The sequence below is a fragment of the Tamandua tetradactyla genome, chromosome 8 (genome assembly GCF_023851605.1).
Source record: "Tamandua tetradactyla isolate mTamTet1 chromosome 8, mTamTet1.pri, whole genome shotgun sequence".
NCBI lineage: Eukaryota > Metazoa > Chordata > Mammalia > Pilosa > Myrmecophagidae > Tamandua > Tamandua tetradactyla.
The window spans coordinates 122,856,136-122,870,209 of record NC_135334.1 but is presented as its reverse complement, the minus strand read 5'-3'; the positions used below and the strand labels follow the sequence as shown (position 1 = coordinate 122,870,209).

The window sequence follows — 14,074 nt, the reverse complement described above, 5'->3', positions numbered from 1 at the left end:
TTTTTTTGTATGCCGTGGTCACATTTCATTATTTTTCCATGTGGGTATCCTTCATTGCAGAATCATTTGTTGAATTTTTGTTTCGCTTGCCTTTTGGGAAGTGCATGGACCAGGAATCGAACCCGGGCCTCTGCATGACAGGCGAGATCTCTGCCACTGAGCCACCCTCGCGCCCACCAGCGGTTTCGGTGGCTTCTAGTGAATGATCTTTTGGTGTGACGAGGTGGTAGGAGAGCAAACTCTAAGTTACTGTGTGACTGCTAGTATTGTTTCGTCACATTTGTATCTGTAAGTTGAACTTTTAGTGGTAAACTTTCAATTCCCAGCTTTTATTTCTGGGATTTTTCACAAACTTATACTAATTGTTATCTTTTTTTTTTTTTTTGACCCCCATCCCATGTAGCCCTCACCACAATCCTATAAGGTATTATCTTTATTTTATATATGGGATGCACTTGGGTTCTGAAAAATTAAGTGCTTTCTCTAAGCCCATACAGTTAGTGTGTGCCTACTGAGTGCCTTGTAACAGCACACAGAGATGCTTTGGGTCTGAGGGACACCTACCAAAATTCATCACAATACGAATCGACAACACTCCTTCAGTCCGCCCGAGACTCCTTATACCCCATCTGCCACCTCTGCACTCTTAACTTTCTCCAGGGCAGTTATGTCAACCCAGAAAATGAATTTGAGGGAAAGATGCATTACAAGTCCTATTTGTCAGGCACTGTGCTAAGCACTTTACATGCATTATTTCATTCAGTCATCTCAACAGTCGGATGGCATCATTGATAGCTGCATTTTACAAGATAGGGAAAGTGAGTCTGGGAGATACCTGGTTGCTCTAGGTGTGTTAGCTGAAAAGGAATAATGCTTCTTACACTGAGGAAGGATATATATATATATATCCTTTATATATATATATAAAAGAAAATGTGTCCCATCAATGAATCATAAGCTAGAGTACTCTTTTCCATAAAATTTTGTAGTTACAGGAGTATTACATGACTATTCAGTATTTTAAGTATAAATATCTATTGCATGACTTTGCCTGACAACTAATTTTTGATGGCTATATAGAAATTTCAATAACCAAGCACCCTCTCGTACAAGCCCATGGGGCTAGTCCACTAGTCTTCTATAGCAGGGGTCAGCAAACTATCCTGCCCACCCACTCCAGCCCACCACCTGGCCTGTAAAGCCCACAAGTTAAGAGAGGTCTTTACATTTTTTTTTAAGGTTGAAAAAAAAAATCGAAAGAGCAATATTTGGTGATGTGAAAATTTCACGAAATTCTTATCCTCAGCACCCGTAAATGTAAGTTTTATTGGACCACCATCATACTCTTTCATTTACATATTGTCTGTGGCCGTTTCTGCTCCGCACTAACAGAGTTGTGAAGTTGGGACAGCCTGTACCGCCAGCAAAGTTCATGATGGTAACCAGCTGGGCCTTTACAGCAAAGCTCTGCTGACCCCACGTTCTATACTTTTACACATTCAGTTACAATTTGAACTTTGGGAGTTTTTTCTATGAAATTCTAAAAAAATTTCCAGGAAAAACACTAACGCCGTCTTTCTGTGGAAGAATTCTGACAGTCTGGGCTGATGTGAAATGACACCATTCGGCTCCGGTTCTGGAAACTAGTCCGTGCCCGGCCCCTGCTATCCCTTCAAAATGTAAGCGCTCTCTTCATGGTTGAGGCTACATCTTACCACCCAACCTGTCCCTCCCTTATTCATCTTGACTGTGTCATGGGTTTATTTTCACGACAGTATGAGTTCATTGAGGCCTCTTGAATCATTTATAGAGGTTTTTATTTTGCTCTCAAACTCACATACTTTCTCTGCCGTGAAATTTTTGTAAATATAAAGCTCAGACTACTAAATGGCCTACACTTAAAGCCCTTACTTTTATTTTTTAACTTTAAGAAATCAGAATTTTTCTTCACTGCTTTCCCTTGAGAAGCAAAACTTAATTTTCAGATCACAGAAGAAAGAAAATACCTTCAATATATCCAAGGATCTCAAAGCACCACTGGTGAAATAACAAGGTAAAGAGAGGTCTGTTTATTTTAAAATACTGTTTATTTCTTGGAGGAAATACTGTTTAATGGCAAAGATGTGACTAGTAACAAATAGCGCCCAAGGTTATTCCTGGTTCTGCCAATGACTCACTTTGACTTTGGGCAAATCATCGCACAACTGCTGCTCTTTATCTGCAAAAACTGGACTTCATGCCTGTGGGAGCTGCATGGCTAATCAAGGCCTGGAAAATGAGTAGTGGCAGATGCTACCAAAGTGCTGAGCCTCAAAAACAGAACCGCCCCCACCCCCATTTGTATTCAGTTGAGGTTGGGGTTTATTGTTATTTAACATTCGTAGGCCAACACTGTGTTAAGTCCAGCGTGCTGCACAGCGCAGATAATATCATCGTCCAGTAGGGCTTGTTTTTTTTTCAATCTAGGATTTTGGACTTTTTTTTTCTTTATTGTGGTTGGGGGTTATTTTAGAATCCAGTATTAAAACCCATACACAAATATTAGGCTTTAACTTTAAAACTATTGATCTGAAACCTAAATAAACCACCACCACCAACCAAAAAAAAAGAGGTCCTCCCCCGCCCCGCCAAGAAACCTCTCCAAACAAGAATTCTTCTGTTTTTTTCCGTCTCTGCAGGTCTCCATGTTCCAGTCCTGGGAGGTAGATTAGGCATAAAATACTTTCACTAATAAAATACGACAAACCGCCAGATCGTACGTGGCCGAGTCGCGGCGACTGCCCTGCTGCACAAAGCGGAAAAGTAAATGCCATCATCCCCCTCAGAACAAAAGAATTTAGGACTAAAAACATGGTGGGGGCGGCAATCCTGAAGTGCGCGAGCGGCCCCCGCGGTAACCAGGCGGCCGGGGCCGTGCTCGCCGGGCAGCGGCTCGCGGGGGGCGGGGCGGCGGGCTGCGGCCGGCTCGGGCCGCGGCGCTGTCCTGCCGCCCGGACCCGCGCCCCCATGGCGGGCCTCCCCGCGCCGCCCTCTTCCCCCGGCCACACGGCCGCTCGCGCCGGAGGGAGTTGAGGCCGCTCCGGCCCCGGCGGCTCCCGCGGGCGGGGGGGCGGGTGCTCGGGCCGCGGGGCCGGGGGCAGCGGGCTCCGGCCTCGCCTCGGCGGCGGCGCGGCCCCAACCCAGCACTGCGGCGGCCCCGGAGCTGGGAGCCGCTCGGGCTCGGCCCCGCGCCGCGGCGCTGGAGTTTGGCCGCCGCTGCCCTACTTCACTCTAGTTTAGTTTCACTCACTTTACATCCGGGTTTTTTCCCTAGGCAATGGGGGCCGCAGCACACCCCGTTCCTTAGGCAAAGTGAAATAAATTCGCCGCACCGACACGTCAAGTAGTCCGCCCGCCCGAGCGCCGCCGAGCGCCGCCGCGGGCCCCCGCCGCGCCTTGCTGCCCCCGCCAGGGCCCGGGCGTCCCGAGAGCCGCGGGCCGAGGCGCGGGGGCCCGGGCCGGCCGCCGTACTGGCTCCGCTTGGCGAGGCCCTCCCTCCCCGCCGCGGCCCTCTACCCCGCGGTCCGCTCCTCCCTCCCTCGGCCCCGCTTTCCCGGCCCCAGTCCCCTTCGCCCGGCTCTCGGGAGCGGCGGGGGCGCGCACGGCGGCGGCGGCCGCGGGCCGGCGGGGCCGCGCCGCGGGCTCCCGCGCGGGCGAGTGTGTCTGGGCCTGGGCGGAGGGATCCCCGGGCTGAGGCGGCGGAGGTGCTGCGGCCCGGGGCCGGGTGGTGAATGGGCTGGTGGTGCTCGCTGCTGCTGCTGAGAGGAGGAGGAGGATGAAGAGTTGGGCTTGTTTGTCTCCCACAGTTTCTCTCCTGCTGCTCTGATTTCTCTCACCCCCCCATTCCGGCCCGGGGCCTGTGTGTGTCTCTCCGGGAGGAGGAGGAGGATCCAGTTCCTCCCCCCACCCCCTCCTCCCCACCCCCCCTTGCCTGGGGAAGAGGAGGAAAGAAACAGCCCAGAGAGAGAGAGAGAGAGAGAGAGAGAGAGGGAGAGAGAGAGAGAGGGAGAGAGAGTGAGAGAGAGAGGGAGAGGAGAGGAGGAGGAGGAGGAGGGAGAAGGGAACAACCTACCATCTTAACACACTAATATCTAAAAAGTGCGAGAGGCCCAGAGCAGCAGCAGAAGCAGCAGCAGCAGCTCCAGCTTCTTCCCTCCCTCCCCATGAAGAAGAGTTCCCTCCTCCTCCTCCTCCTGCTTCTCCTGCTCAGAGTTCCTGCCTCCAGCTGCCAGGGGGGACAGCCAGCCAGCAGCAGGAGGGTGCAGTATCCCAGCTTTTCCATTCTCTTCTCACTCTGCTCTCTCTTTTTCTTGAGTAGCTCTGTTTCCCCTCCCTCCTCCCCTTCCCCCTTCCCTCTCTCCCTCTCCCTCTCCCTGCCTGTCTCGTCTCTGGTGTTTGTCTCTGGGAGGGACAGGGGCTGCCTGCTCGGAGTTTGCGGTGGGGGTGGGGAGGGGGAGGGTTGTGTGGGAGGGCGGAGGGGAGGGGGTGCTCTCGTCAGGACCCCTCAGTCAACTTGAGGTTCGAGCGGCAACTTCCCCTCCGGGCGCCCCCCGCGTGCCCTCCCCATCCCTCCCCCTAAAAAGACAATGGGAGAGCCGCGGCGCCCCTCGCTCCCTCTGCCCTCCCCCTCCCCAGGGTAAATTGGAAGTAAGTTTACGAGCCGCCTCGGGAGCCTGGGCGCGAGCGCCGGGCCGGAGCGGGTGACAGGGCGGCGCGCCGGGGGCGGCGGCCGGGGGGCGGCACGTTGTCCCGCGGGGGGCGCGGGGGCGGGGGCGCGGGCCTCGCCGCCCCCCGCGCTGCCCCTCGGCCCGGGGGGACCGTCTTGGCTCCTTCGTCCTCCCCCCCCCGGGATGCTGTCGGGGGGAAGTTTTTAGGATAATCATTTATTTCTTTCCTTTTTTTTTTTTTTTTTTTGGAAAACCATCTTGTTTGGCGACTGAGGGATCTGGTTAAAAAAAAAAAAAAGCTGCGGCTGCTGACGCTGCCGGGCCCGGCCGAGTGTGAGCGAGTGTGTGTGTGAGTGTGTGTTGGTGCATTTGTCTTGGGTGGCCGGAGCCGCGCTGGGGAAATTCCGCTTCTTCTTCTTCTTCTGCAACTTGTTATTCGGGCGCCCGGCCCGCGCCCGCGCCCCCCGCCCGCGCCCCCGGCCCGCGCCGTCCGGCCGCCCCTCCCCCGCCCCGCCCCCGCCCGCGCCCCCGCGGGGGGAGGGGCGCGCGGAGTGGGACTCTTTCCGTTGGGTCCACCCCGGCGCGCACGCAGTTCCCAGCACTTCTCGTCATCCCCGCTCGGCCTCTTTATTCCGCCGAGCGGGCTGTTAGGATCCCCGGCCGCGGCCGCGAGGGTGGGCCGCGCGAGGTGGGCCCGCGGCGGAGGCTGGGGCCGGGCCCGGGCCGGGGGCTCCCTCAAGTTTGTCGGCGGCGTGCGCCCGGAGGAGGCCGCTCGCCGGGTGGGGCGCGAGGCGCGGCGGACTCCCGAGTAGTTGAGTTGTGGAGGTGGAGGCAGGACGCTGAGGGCAGGCAGGTTTGGCTTCCGTCGGCGAGCCGGTGTCATCCTATTCCGGTCCTCTGTTGAAATATTCTTTGTTTAGGTCTGGAAGTAGAGGATCTCACGCCGCACGTCCACATTGTGCCGTGTCGTAGCGATGTCTCTGGAAGGATGGCTTTCTAGAATTTCCAATGGGAGTTGAGGTCGGGGCGTGCGTGGGCCTCGACGCTGCCCTTGACAGTGAACTTTGTGGCTGGGTCTGGGATTTCGGAGGTCGGCCCCGTGGCTGGGTGCGAGCTGTGCATTCTTCATAGTAGGGGCCAGGAATGTGGATGCTTGAGCCGGGGCAAGTTTGAAAGGGAGGAACATTTAGATGCTAATCATTGATAGCAGAATGGGACAACCAGATCCTAATGTGGGCTGGGAAAGTTTTTCTTTTTTTTGATTTTTATTTTTAATAGCCGTTCTGCACTCTAGGAAGGAAGCTTTTTCGTGGGCATACTTTATAGAGATCCTGTAGGGCCGGGAACTCGACTATCTCCTTTTAGAGAGAGGATATTCATTGTCATCTGTAGCTTTATTGAGGGCCTGGTAGGGGGACTGAAATTGGAGCTAAAAAATCGAAGCATAATTTTTAGGTTGTTTGTTTACATCTGGTGTTCATTCGCATTTGGGCAATAGAAATAAATAGGTCAGCTTTTTTTTTTCTATTTCTGAACACTCGCCACCTCTTTTAAGTTTCACAATTTACTTGGTTCATAGCATTGTAGTGAACTGTTATACATTTTTATTGGGGACAGTATTATTCATATTCTATTTTGTAAGTTTCCTCTTATTATTTTCTGCCTCTGTTTGTATATGGAATCTGCGTTTTGGGCTTAAAACGAGATTTCTGGGGGCCGCTTAAAATATCTTCAGAATGCTTTTAAAACCCCAGGATATAATTTTTCGGTGGCAAAAACCAATTTTTTATGTGTAGTTACACTTACGTGTGTCAAAAAAATTTCTGTATTTAAAACTTCTGTGGATGTACAACTCTCAAAGTGAAGAGTAGAGTAATAGTGCAGGAAATTCTCAAAACACAAATGTCTGGCTAACATGTTAAAAATAATTCAGGTGCATTTCTTTACATCAGGCTTTTGCTTTTGTCAAACGTAATAGTGTTTACAGTTTAACTGGGGTTGTTTGGCTGGCCTTATAAAGTTAAAAGCTTGAGTGCTTTTGAAGTCCTTTTAACTTAAGAAATTTTGCAAGATGTAAGCATGTTACACTTTGGACTCAGGCAAGTCTTTGCGGAACTGGAATAGTAGTAGATTGAAACAGACGCCTGCCCATGCCAAATTTTATTTTTGAGAGGTATAAGTGATGGACGGGGCCCTATTTCTTTTAGCTTTGAAGGGTCCATCCTTTTTCCTATTCAGTCATCTGGAAGGAGCTGCTGCAGAAATATTCTTCTTCTGCTTACATGAAGAGCTCTAAATGCTATCCAGCAGGAGGTGCTACAGCAAGAAAAAGCATATCTGAATTTTGAGGGTCTTGACACTTAATACGGCTTCAGCCAAGCAACAGGATTAACACCTTAAAGTTCCAGAAAGATTTTGAGTAAGTCTGTTTTAAATTTATATTATTTAGTTACATTTGCTTTTTGAAACTGAACTATTTGACTGTTTTTTTTGTTTGTTTGTTTTTTTTTAAGACTGCCTACAAGTAGTTTTGTTATTGTGCATTGCTTAAGGGTGCTGGGTTTAGGAACAGAGTGCTGTTAGAATTAATTTATTTCTAGGGGAGTTGTATTCGTGAGTGGGGTGTTGAAAACATTTAAAAAGATGATGTGATGGCTATAAACAAAAATAGTTCATGTCATTTGGTGCCTTCAAGCTTTATGATTATCCCTTTAATTTTAATACAAGTGGGGTATAGAGAACTTGAGATTTTAGAAAGGAAACTATGGTGTGGTAAAAATTTTAACTTTGTGTAAGTGTGTGTGTTTTCACTCAAATTGAGGTACCAGCAGCACACAGTTTTGTAATTATATATGGCTCATGTATTTACAGTGGCCTCTAAAGTCTGTGAAATTCTTGAACTGTAAACGAAGCTATAATGATGGGCATAGATCATTGCTGATATGTCCATTACTTCGCAGATGGCAAGGTACAGGTGAAAGTAGCTGCTTTAACTATTTCACAGTATTTACAGCACATGGTCCTTTGAAACTCTTGTTAATGTTAGGTGAATTGATCATTCCTGGAAATATCATGCTACTGTGTTGCTTGTAAAGTTTTATGTCAGAGTTATAGAAACTTAGGAATGTATAGAAAATTTGATGAACCTGCTTTGAATTTTTTCTGTTTTCTAGGCATAATACTGTACTTTTTTTCTCAGTAGGATCAGATGAGATAATACATATCAAAGTTCCTTGTAAATTGTTAGAAGCCATGCAAATGTCAAGTTGTTGAGATAGGTAACTAATTAATACCTGAACAGAGGAGTCTGTCCTTAACATGCTTTTTCTATATCATTTAGGAAATAAAAGTGTACCCTGAACACTTTATGAATTTTTTTTTTTTAATAATGCTGTGGTCACCAAAAAGCTCTTTGTTACAGTTTTGAAGCTTTGTTTTAAACATGCTGCCTAAGCAGTTTTACATAATTCAAAAAAAGATCATTTTTCTTTTGAAGATCCTGTAAAATGTGTATCCCCTATTAAAGATTTTCTTCATTTTTCCATTGTTGTGATAATTTAGTAATTGATTTTAATTAACATTTAAGTGTCCAGAGTTTCCTGTAGACTCTTAATAACACACAGAGTAACATATCATGTTTTTGATAGGTTTTGACTGCTAACTTTCTGAAAAATTCTTACTGACTAAAGCTTTCGAGCTTGTTTCAAAGTGTAAAAAATGTTTATCCCAGGCTTGAGTATTAGGTACATGTGTGTATCATTTTTTGTTTTTCTATTTTAGAAGGATGCATGAGGAAATGACTTACTCAAATCTAGAGGGGTGCATTTAGATGTTTACTTGCAAGAGAGCCCAAAGGTTTAAAACTCATAGCCGTGACTATCTTAATAGACTGTCCACAAATTTGAAGTAGAAAAATTTAAAAATAAAAATATGGCTAATCGGGAGTTTCTGTATTTATGAGCATATCAAAAAGCACAGTATCTTAAATTTTAAAAGTGGTTATTCTTTGTGAAATAGCCCCAATGAGAAAGTAAATATAGAAACTTGCCTGAGTGGAAGGTGAGAAAAACATTTAACTGTTTAGAAAAAAATGAAACTTCTCAGGGCAATATTAACTTTTTCATCCCACAGACAGTGACTGCTAAAGTTTCTTTGTGAGGAAATAGTGAAATTAAGGTTATAATAATATTCTTTTAAATTTTGTATCCCTGGTATTTTATTGCTGAAGCCTTTTGTATTTAATTACTGTTTAAAGGGAGAAAAGGAAGGTATTAAAGTTTTAGGTCTCCATCCTTTGATAGAATTTCTTTAAGCCTATATTCATAGCTGATTTCTTGAAGTATGTTTGAATTTTCATGTTAATTAGTACTGAAAAATATTAATGATTGATGTTGACTTCTTATGAGCTTTTTTTACATGGGCTTTTTTCATAGGCCTATGTATTCTTTAGCAGCACGACAGTGTATTTTGATCACATTAACTTTACCAGGTGTGTTTTTGCTGCTTTGAGATATTTTTTAATAGGTAATATGTTAACACTGCGTTAAATTTTGTTGTAGATAATTATTTCTTAAATAGCCTATGTTTTGTTCTTTTTAAGTTTGTATGTATATGTGGCCGTACTAATTTGTAGGCTTTCATATAATTCTTGTGTATTAAATGTTTGAATACTTATCTTTTGCAGAATGTTGAAATAGACTTTTAAGAGTAACTTTTTTATTACTTGTCCATAAATCCAGTCTTAAAACTGGGGTGGTGGTGAACTTTTTCCTTCTACAGATTATTTGTGAGGTTCAGTCATCCTTTGGGCTTTTCTAAATCAACTTTCTTACACGAGACTGTTGTCTGGCAGTTTGAATACCCCTCCACTTCTCTCCCTTTAATATTCTGCAACCCCCCCCACCCCTCCTTTTTCTTTTTTTTAATGAAAAATGGTTAGTGAGCAGGTCTTGGTTGAAGGAAAAAAACTGTGTACAGTTTTTTCAGTAGACAAGACAGTGAACGGGCAATGTGGAGGTAGAAGGGGGTTGGGGACTAACTGGTTGATGATCTAGGCTTTATTTTGTCTCTGTTTGTGGGCCTAGGGGGAAAAAATAACTTAAACACAGAAGCCAAAAAGATAGCTTTTGTTTTATTGTTTTGGCTGCATTGAGAATACAAACTGTCAGTACTTGAGGAGAAGGAGCAGCAGAAAGGAATTGATTTTTTTTTTGCTGCTGCAGATCCAAGTATTGTTAACCATGTGCATCTCTAAAGCAGCATACTTACAGACCAAACAGTAGTTGATTCTTCCACTCAATTAATAGTCAGAATCCTCAACCGTCCACCCCCCCCCCTTTTAAATAAGTACCAAAAACTTCAGGATAATGACAATAATTTCCTGATAAGAGTGGGTGATAGTAACCATGGCAACTGCTATCTCTGGCCTTATGGACAGTATATTGTATTGATGAAGCTTCACATCCTTTAGTAGCCTGTCACTTATGGTGAAAGGTAGTAGCACGTGTTGCAGGTGATTTTTAGCTGGATTGTGTTAAATTTGTGTGCTGGCTTATCTTTTCTTGGACTGTTTTCCACAGCATGTTTGTGAAGGTGCTGTTGCCTGAAAATAACCCACCACCTGTGTTATAAGCCTCTTGATACAGATTGCTCTTAGTTCTTTCTCAGCCTCCTTCCTCAGTCTTCTAGAAAATAGGGGTGTGTAGGAACTGTATACGTATAAATTATAGCTCAAAATTATCTTACTGGGTTTGGACATCTTATGGATAGCTTTTTTTTAAAAAAAGCCTTTGTGCTTTTGAAAGAGGTTATACTGGATGAGAGAAATGGGCCTGTAGTTGGAGTGTTGCTTTCCTGACTATTCTGTCCAGAAACGTGTACATGTGTGTGTGTGTTTGTGTACATGGAATGAAGCGTGAGGGGAAGAAGGTATAAACACTGAGTAGAGATTTGATAAAAGGGAAACTTAAATATTTTTTTGTTTGCTTTTGTATTGGTGTTGGGTGTATGTATTCCTAAGAGAATATATTCCCTAGTGGGGACTAGAGTGATATTTTCTTATGAGAATTTCCTCTAAGAAAAATTATATATAAAATATAACTTGAAAACTATCTTTAAGAGAAAATTTGGTAAAACTATTAAAACTGTTTCTTTTTTTATAGAGAGCCTTAAACTGATCCAGCCATACTTTTTAAAAAATTGTTTTAGAAATTGTGTTTTCCATCATATATTATTTGATTCCCATCTTTTCATTTACTCATCTTGTATAAGGTTTTTCTAAGGTGAAAATGTTCATCTAAATATTAATAGTTTTTCCAGTATTTGCTAAAGAAACTGTGTGCCAGAGCAGAGAACAAATTTAGATCTGAATTTGCATAGACCCTGATAATCAAATGTAGTTAGATTGTGTTAGATAGTTCAGACTGGCTTGAAACTTGGTGTGGCAGGGGAAGTGGTTGTGCTTACTACAAGTCCCAGGATGCACTGCAGTTTCCCCTGCACTTGGGGCAGAGCATTGCATTGTGGGGCCTGTAGTTGATTTAAGCAGTGCAGGCAACCTTTCCGTCTTGTCTACTCCATTTTATACAGTCTCCCTCCCAGGCCACTCAGAACTTTCTGCTAAGTAAACTAATATGCTTGTTACCCTGCTGAAATTCTAAAGTGAGTCTTTAGAAACAACCTAGTGTTTTAATTTACCTTAGGTTATTGTTTTAATATCAGCCACTCTATGGCTTACATGTAGAATAACAACACCACACAAATATATATATATGTGTGTGTGTGTGTGTGATCAACACTTAGCAGTTGTAAATCATTTTTATGTCTGTGGTGATATAGGTCTCTTTATACATAAAATGTTACAGATTGCCAGTATGGGCTATTTGAAACCTATTATTGCTTAAATGGTGATATCTAATATCATTGTTAGGCCTGATATATATACATTTTTTTTTGAATGGAAACAGTTAAGTGAAGTTGGATGGAAGGCTTTTGCTTGTGTTTTGCGAGTATTAAGTTCAGAATTCTGTGATTCTGTAATAATTGTCGACATCTTGAACATTACTACTCCTTAGCAATAGGATTCATGAAAATAAGTATTGTTTTTGTGTATATTTAGCACTCAAACATGTAGAGGGTACGATTTTGTTAATAATGTGTTTGTTTTTATTTGTAAAATTTAAATTTCTGTCCTTTTGAGGGCGGCTAATATTTTAATTTTTGCTTTATTAACTAATGTCAGAGGATTATTGCAGGGATTAAATGTTGAAATCTGTGGAATTGCTTAGTACAGTACCTAGCACTTAATAAGGACTGAATAAAATTAGCAGCTTCAGTAGTAGTAGTGGCTCTTGTTTTTAAAAAATAACATGCTTTACATTTTCCTTCTTTTTACATTATGATTTGATCAGAAACAGGCTGTTCTAACTATAACTTGAGATTTTTGGCTTATGGTAATGATGTGGCAATTCCTTAGAATTTTTTGCTGTATGTAAAATGTCTTTACACCTCACTTCCTCCCTAAGGATATATGCCCGAGGTGAGACAACCAGCCAGTAGCAGAATTTTGACTAGGAAATCAGTCCTGCCTATGCAGTGTTCTTTGCCATTTTACCGCAAGCCTTTGGTTGGCTTTGGAAAGTTTAGAAGATTATGAACATTGCTTTGGTCGTAATGTTTGCACTGGTAGAATTTCCAAACTAGTTGATTAATGAAAATAAGGTGTTGCAGAAAATGCTCTGTGTCACATTGTACGTACCTTGGAAAAATTGTGTTGTGTTTAGAAGCATGTACCAGTCTGTCACTAAAGTAGACGGTGTTGTGACTGATATGTTGGAGGCCAGTGAGCAGACTCAGAAAGAAATTGTAGTTTCAGGTCTGTGTTGTACGTAGAATATTAGGTTCAAAAACATCTTTTAAAGGCTTTATATTAGATTTCTTTTTTAGGGCGCTCTTAACTTCTTGTAGGCTCTTGAAAAAATTGTAGGGCATTTTCATTTGCAAGGCTGATCTCTTAGCTTTTTGTAAAGGGAAAGGGATGCGTAGGAATATTGAAAAACGTAAATATAAGTTGTGATGTTTGTATCTTAGTTTGATTGTATGTAGAATCAGTTTGGCTGATCTGATTGACTAGTAGTATCTATTCCAGCTTTTTCCCTGGAATATTACTGCTGAGGGCTCCTATGTTTATTTAAAAGAACTCTGCTTCTAAATAATTATTTAAGTATTTGTTTACATAACAAAGCCACTTTGCTAGTATAACCTTTTTTCTTCGTAAATGTGATTTAAATTATTGTTAATATATTTGTATTAGACATTAAATAGATTATTTAGAAGTGTTGAAAACTTGTGGAATCTGGTCTGATGTTTCCACATTGTGAGTTGTTTTATTTATTTTTTATCAACTTGTCTTTGCCAGACTAATATTAAAATGAAATAAATTCAGTTACAAATAAATGAAATTCAGAGAGCTAACTATAAGGGGAAAAATGGTCTTGGGGATTAATTGGCCAATGCAGGAAATATCAGGCTTGGATGAACTCCCCTTTTCTATATTTTATGGTTGCACATACTCCTGTAATTCCTGAAGTACTGAATTTGGAAATAATGAGAGGAAATCTGGGTGGCCATGTGTAATTTTCCTGTAGAGTCCTCTGACACATCTAAATTATTGAGCACAGCTTTCTGTCTTTTTAAATGAAATGTCCTAGGCCAACTTACATGAAATAGTTTTGATGTTGTCAGAATATCTGGCTTCAAGTCCAGCCATGTCACTTAACTTGTGCGCTCTTGGGAAATTCAGCCTTAATTGGACTTTGTTTTTCCCAGTGGTAAAATGGGAATAATAGCACAGTCTGCTTCACTATGCTGTCATAGGATTAGATGAATTAATAATCATGAATGTACTTTATATACTGTAAAGCAGTATATGTAAGTGACATTTTATCACTAATAAATGACTGGATTAAAAAATATTTGTCTGTGTCAAGTATCAAGTTAATAATGTTAATATTAAAAACTTAAAATATATGAGAATCAAATGGATCATATTGATTCTCCCTACCCTCACCCCCTCAGTGGTAAAGAGACACATTCTTGGATTGTATTTACAGAGTGGTTCTTGACAACATGCATTGATATATTTGAGTGTGTAATATAAATCATAAATGTACCAAGTGTGTTAAGTTCTTATGATAATGAAAAATTTTAACTATGGGCTTTTATATTGAAAGGTATTTTTGTGTGTTAATATTCAGATTTACACAGATTACTCATATATATATTTCTTCTTCAAGTAATGGCATAGGTGTAGATTTTAAATGTTTGATTAGTTGTAAACAGTTTCTGAACGTTAGGGTTGCCCGTTATTA

General features: G+C 43.0%; 1 protein-coding gene across 16 annotated transcripts in view; it reads left to right on the top strand.

Moving 5' to 3' along the window:
- The first annotated feature begins 3,708 nt into the window (after positions 1–3,708).
- The window catches only part of PHF21A (PHD finger protein 21A), a 289,223-nt gene continuing 278,857 nt past the window's right edge, over positions 3,709–14,074 (top strand). For 4 of the 16 annotated variants that reach the window (XM_077114529.1, XM_077114526.1, XM_077114532.1 and 1 more), the window contains exon 1: positions 5,453–7,125. The gene's annotated coding sequence lies outside the window, so the exon portion shown is untranslated. The other 12 variants (XM_077114531.1, XM_077114528.1, XM_077114533.1 and 9 more) reach the window with 9 other exon arrangements.